A 6753-nucleotide genomic window follows, 5' to 3' on the forward strand; every position below is an offset into this window, starting at 1 on the left:
ATAGAAATACCACATGTGGGTCTCTTCCAACAGTGCTTTATTGGTGATGTTCAAAATATCTCCCGTAGCTACATTGGTATACTATTGTGATATACCCAGGATCATTTTCCTTTTTACATTATTCCACTCTTGATTTCATAAAGAAATTTTATTCCCCGAAGTAGAGTTACAATTCACAGTTTCCTTTGCTTACAGTCCTCTTTAAGAAGTACTCTGTCAAGCTTCATCACACATACATAGTGGCAAAATAAAGTTAATCTGGAAAATAATTTTGCTGGCCAATTGCTTGCTTATATGTTTTCCTTAAGTACAATAACTCTGCTTGAGTCAATGCCAATAGGATTCCAAATTTGGATCTGTGCATACACGTTGGAGTGAAAACTAACAGAAAAGCAAGTATTCAGCTGGCATTTGTAAATAGCTTTTTCTGCTGTGTTTTGAGATTCGGAAACAATATCTTTGAGGGTTTATTTTTCATTGTAGTTTGTAGACCTATTTTTTTTTTTTTTTGGTCTTCATTCTTCCTTAGCTGAAATAAACAGGTTCTTCTTTCTTTTTTTTTTTTTTTTCTTTTCTTTATAACTGTTGAGGGTCACATTTATTCGTTGGCTAAAGTCACTCCTTAGCTACTTGGGGTTTCTCAGACAGGATTTCTAGGAAGACATCCATTCCTTGGTTTCTTTCACTTATTCATTCATTCAACAGACATTTATTAAGAAGTAGGTAGTAGTAAGCACTGAGTTAGATTTTTGGAGGTAATATGTGCGTGGTAGGGAGTACACAAAGATGTTTAAGACTAAGTCCCTAGGGGCAACTGGGTGGCTCAGTGGGTTAAGCCTCTGCCTTCAGCTTGGGTCATGTTCCTGTGGTTCTGGGACCAAGCCCCACATCAGGCTCTCTTCTTGTTGGGGAGCCTGCTTTCTCCTCTCTCTCTCTCTGTCTGCCTCTCTGCCTGCTTGTGATCTCTGTCTGTCAAATAAATAAATAAAATCTTAAAAAAAAAAAAAGACTAAGTTCCTACATTCTAGAGGCTTACAACCTAAAATTATGTAGAGGGATGCCTGGGTGTTTCAGTTGGTTAAAGCATTTGCCTTTGGTTCAGGTTATGTTCCCGGGGCCCTGGGATCCCTTACAATGGGCTCCCTGTTTCTCCCTCTGCCTGCTGTTCCCCCTGCCTGTGCTCTCTCTCTCTCTCAAATAAATTCATAAAAGCTTTAAAATAAAACTAAAATAAAATTATTTAGAATTCACATAAGCAATTAAATATATACCAAAGAGGGAAGTGATAGAGGCACTAGAGCTGCAGGGAAAGACTGGAAGAATCACAGGAGAGGACAGAGGTCAGATTTTAGAGAATTGGCAGAACGTCATGTAAATGAACATAGTGTAGAAGGAGAGTATCCCAGCAGGAGACAATTTTCTTAACATAAACTCACTCAATTTAGTCAGATTCAACATTATTGACTGAGCAACTGCTAAGGATAAGATATCTGGGATTCAGAGAGAGAAAAATATGGATACTAGGTGGGTAGGGTATGGTAAAATAGATCACGGGGATTAAGAGTACACTGTGATCAGCACCGAGTAATGTATAGAATTGTTGAAACAAATTGTGCCCTGAAACTAACATAACACTGTATATTAACTATACTTTAATAAAAAATAAACATTAAAATATTTTAAAAGGAACTTACTACAAAGCAGTTCTAAATTGGTAATTCTATATGACCTCCCATAGGAAAAAAAAAAGGAATATGAAGTAATCCCTGCCCATAAGAATGACCAGTCCAGAAGGTCCAGATCTAAATAACAGAAGTCCCAGGAAAAGAGAACGAATAATATTAATGGCATGGAAATAAGTTTATTATTTTTTGTTTGTTTGTTAAGATTTTATTATTTGTCAGAGAAAGAGAGAGAGTGTAAACAGGGCGAGGGGCAGGCAGAGGGAGAACAGGCTCTCCCCTGACCAGAGAGCCTGATGCAGGACTCGATCCCAGGACTCAAGAATCATGACCTGAGCCGGAGGCAGGCATTTTACCGACTGAGCAACACAGGCATTCTGGGAAATGAGTTTCTAAGCTGTCCTTCAGATTTCCCGAAGGACTTAAGTTTCCAGATTGAAATACACTGAATGTCCAGCACAATGCATGGAAATAGACCCACACTGAGGTACGTCACTGTGAAATTTTAGGACATTGGGGATAATTTTTAAAAAGGAAATTTAAGACCTCCAGGAAGAAAATAAAGAAAACAGGAATCATACGAACTTTGAACTTCTCAACAAAACTTCTGAAAGCGGAAAGACAATGAAGCCATGTTGACAATATTCCACGAAAAATTATTTTTCCAAAAGGCAATTTTAAATGGAACTAAACTGTCAGTCCAGCATGAAGGTAGATTGAAGGCATTCGCAGATAGCTGCACTTTTTCAGGACTCTGTTGAAAGAAGCACTCTATAAAAACAAGAGGCCAAAAGAATCAGGATCCAGAAAAATGGTTCCAATTCAAGAGGGTGGTGAAGAGAGTCCCTGATAATGATGAAGGTACCCACTGTTGCACCAGGCATGAAGGACAGAATCCTGTCCGGACAGGCAAGGCCAGAAGGCTCGGGGAGAATGGATCCAGGAAGATAAGACTGATGGATTAGTGATGTATTTGGACATAACAAGAGGAGAATTTAGAGATGAAATGATGATAAATACATAGAAAAGTAACCAAAGAACACACATTACAAAGTGCATAAGAAGGAAAAGATTGGGGCGCCTGTGTGGCTCAGTGGGTTAGGGCCTCTGTCTTCGGTTCAGGTCATGATCCCAGGGTCCTGGGATGGAGTCCTACATCGGGCTCTCTGCTCCGCAGGGAGCCTGCTTCCTTCTCTCTCTCTCTCTGCCTACTTGTGATCTCTCTCTGTCAAATAAATAAAATATTTAAAAAAAAAGACGGGAAAGATTATCATGGTAGATAACATGCCTCAGGGGTGAAGAGACTTGACTTAGTCCAATCATGCAAAGTAATCATGAGTATATGTTCAAATAGGATCATGACATAATTATACGAAGAGAAAGAAGTAACTGTGCATGACTAGGGTACAGTGGTGGTTGAAGAGATAGATGTTTTTAGGCCAGATGATGCTTAAAACTGAAAAGCATCATGAAAAAAGAAATTATTATTTAGAGATATGGAAATAAAATGAAGGTAAAATACTAAAAGCTGAGATGTAGAAAGGGTTGTCTTGGAGGAGATAGAAGTTGGATAGACTGAGGAGGGCTGTTCAGGATAAGCCTAGCAGAAGTAGTTGATCTAACTATGTATACAACTTGCTATAAATAAGACATCAGATTTTTTTTTAAAGACTTTATTTATTTGACAGAGAGAGAGACAGCCAGAGAGGGAACAAAAGCAGGGCGAGTGGGAGAGGGAAAAAGCAGGCTTCTTGCTGAGCAGGGAGCCTGATGCAGGGCTTGATCCCAGGACCCTGGAGTCATGACCCGAGCAGAAGGCAAAAGCTTAACCCACGGAGCCACTCAGGCGCCCCAAGACATCAGATATTTTTAAAGGTACTATTTTTCTTCATGATTTATCTGAAGAGCCTAGGTCTATGGAATAGTTGCATTTTTTAAGTGATAGATGATCCAATTCAGCAGCAAAGAGAAAGTCTGTGAAGGTCTCTGCTGACCCACATTATCTGATCAGTGATATGACCTCTGTGTCCCTGTGTCTTAATATGAGTATTATATTATCCATATTAAATATGTCTTATATTATTAATATGGTTATAATAATATTCACATTAATATGTCTTAATGTGAATACAATAACTGGCTAGTTAGTTTCTGGATTGATCCTGCTGGAGGGGACTGTGAAGTAGAAACAACCACAGTGTGTAGAATTCGCGTAAAGATGTAAGGGTCAAGACAGGACAGGCAAAGGTTTGCATACCAGCTCGCACAGTACTTGGTCCTTGATTAAAGCATAATAACCATTTGTTGAATGAATAAATGAACAAATGAATGAATGAATTATAGCCAGTTGCTCTTTGCACAGCTGACAGATCTGCATAGACAAGAGTAAATATGTGGTTACTTGCTTGCACTTCTTTAAATCCAGTCAGGCAGGGACTTGGATACACTCAAAAGCCCAAGGGAAATAATTAGAAATATTTTGTGCACAAATTCTCCTGTTCCTTTTGGAATTAAACCTAGGCCTTTAAGATTTATAGCCCACACACCAGTTAAGACATGTGGCAGGAAGTAGAGCAATAGTTTTCAGAATGACTTTCTTTATAAAGGCACTCTGATTCCACAAAAATATTCGAGAGAGTTGTTCTAGGCTGATTCCGGGCCCTGCATCTCTGCAGTCAGAGACGTGTTTTTGGTTTTTTTTTTTAATCTTTTTTTTAAAAAAATATATGAGAGTTCCATCCAAAATAACATCTCTACCGCTTAAGATGTTCGAAAACCACTGAAGTAGGAATGTGCTGCTCTAGTAGAGCGGTGTTCTACTTCTTCTTTTTTTTTAAATTTATTTTTAATTTATTTTCAGCATAACAGTATTCATTATTTTTGCACCACACCCAGTGCTCCATGCAATCCGTGCCCTCTCTAATACCCACCACCTTGTTCCTCCAATCTCCCACCCCGCCCCCGCCACTTCAAACCCCTCAGATTGTTTTTCAGAGTCCATAGTTTCTCATGGCTCACCTCCCCTTCCAATTTCCCCCAACTCCCTTCTCCTCTCTAACTCCCCATGTCCTCCATGCTATTTGTTATGCTCCACAAATAAGTGAAACCATATGATAATTGACTTTCTCTGCTTGACTTATTTCACTCAGCATAATCTCTTCCAGTCCCGTCCATGTTGCTACAAAAGTTGGGTATTCATCCTTTCTGATGGAGGCATAATACTCCATAGTGTATATGGACCACATTCATCCGTTGAAGGGCATCTTGGTTCTTTCCACAGGTGTTCTACTTCTTGTTGAATGTTTTTTGGAGAGATTGTAAAGGTTATGGGACCTTACCACACAATGGTCAGCATTTGAGCCACCTGAATTAGAATCTCAAAGGACAAGATACCTCAGCTGACATCTAGGTTTCATATACATGTGTGCACACACACACATGCACACGTCCCTGAGTAGGCACTCCATAGATAAAATACACTTTATTTAACAAAAAAATAATGTAAGTTCCATCATAAACCCACATATCCTTTTAAAAGCAGAAAACTTGATTACACCAAGTAACCTCAGTAAAATTATTGCTTAGTTTTTTAAAATTTCAAACTCAGGCAATGTATAAGATTCTGCCATTCATTTTCTTTCCTAAATACCATTCAAATTTCAGAGAAGGCTTGTGCCGATGTAGGTGTGCGTGTGTGTTGAGTGTATATGGTCAAGAGGTGTTCTTTGCTTTCTGCTGGCATCAGCTGTTTTTTAAATTGCCTCTTCTCCTTATGCCCACTACCTCTTCTACTGTCTTCTACAGGAGTTCAAGTTTCTTAGAGTCTCTGGTGCTATCTACTTCTTCCAACCCTGGGGGCTGCACGTTCAGCCGTCACCATATTAAATAGAAGTCCAAGAGAAACTCCGAGGTATCTCGTGTTTTCTTATGCCTTGGCTCACTTTATTTTTTTCTTCTCTCCTCACTGTCCTGTAAAATGCATGTACAAGGATGCCACCACCCTGAATTCTCAAATAGGAATCAGATATTATTCCTGGTCATGCCCAGGTCTGTCCAGACCTCTGTTCAGGTCCGTTATTCAGCCAACATGCACCTGAATGACCATTTGGATTGACTGGGCATATCTTCTAATTGGCTAATATTTGTGCTCTTCTGGTTGTTAGATATTAGAATGCTGACTCTACTCTCAAATCCCCCAAATGACAGGAATCTCAGTCACCCGAGTTGAAGTCCCACGTCCATATACTGCTGTTGCTCTTTCTTCCGGGTGACATGTTCCCCTAGTCTAGGCAAACTTCATCTAGTCTCCAGAACAGGACACAGGGACTCTTCACCTATTTTCTTTCCATTCTACTTTTTATGGTACAAACTTTAGGCCTTACTTCCTAGGGAACTTGGCCTCCTGCAGATCAAAAGAAACTGAATCTTGAATATCAATACCCTTGACTTCATTGATTACCTTTTCTGCAGTGAGGTTTAAATTTTATTTTATTTTATTATTTTTTTTAACTTCTTAAGCAATCTTTATGCCCAACGTGGAGCTCAAACTCCAACCTCGAGATAAAGAATTGCACAGTCTACCAGCTAACCATCTAGGTCCCCCTAAACTTTATTTATTTTTTTAAAAATATATTTATTTATTTATTTGACAGACAGAGATCACAAGTAGGTGGGGAGGCAGAAAGAGTGGGGGGAAGCAGGCTCCCTGCTGAGCAGAGAGTCTGATGTGGGGCTCGATCCCAGGACCCTGGGATCATGACCTGAGCTGAAGGCAGAAGCTTTAACCCACTGAGCCACCCAGATGCCCCTAGAGAAGACAATCTAGAGGAACAAAGAAACTGGTAATACTGTGTCTAATACGCCAAGGCACCCCTCAAGGAGAGCCAGTGACGTGTACTAAATGCGTATACATGGAAGATTCCCGTAATTCAGGTGTAAAATAAAGTAAATCACATAAGTGTCTCACAGAAAGCATCTCTGGACCCAGAACCTGGACAAAGGCAGATGTTAGGAATACTAAATTACAGAATTTTTACTTTATATGATAGAATGAAATGTTTTTGGGCAATGA

This window comes from Mustela erminea, chromosome 3 (assembly GCF_009829155.1).
Source record: "Mustela erminea isolate mMusErm1 chromosome 3, mMusErm1.Pri, whole genome shotgun sequence".
Classification (NCBI taxonomy): domain Eukaryota; kingdom Metazoa; phylum Chordata; class Mammalia; order Carnivora; family Mustelidae; genus Mustela; species Mustela erminea.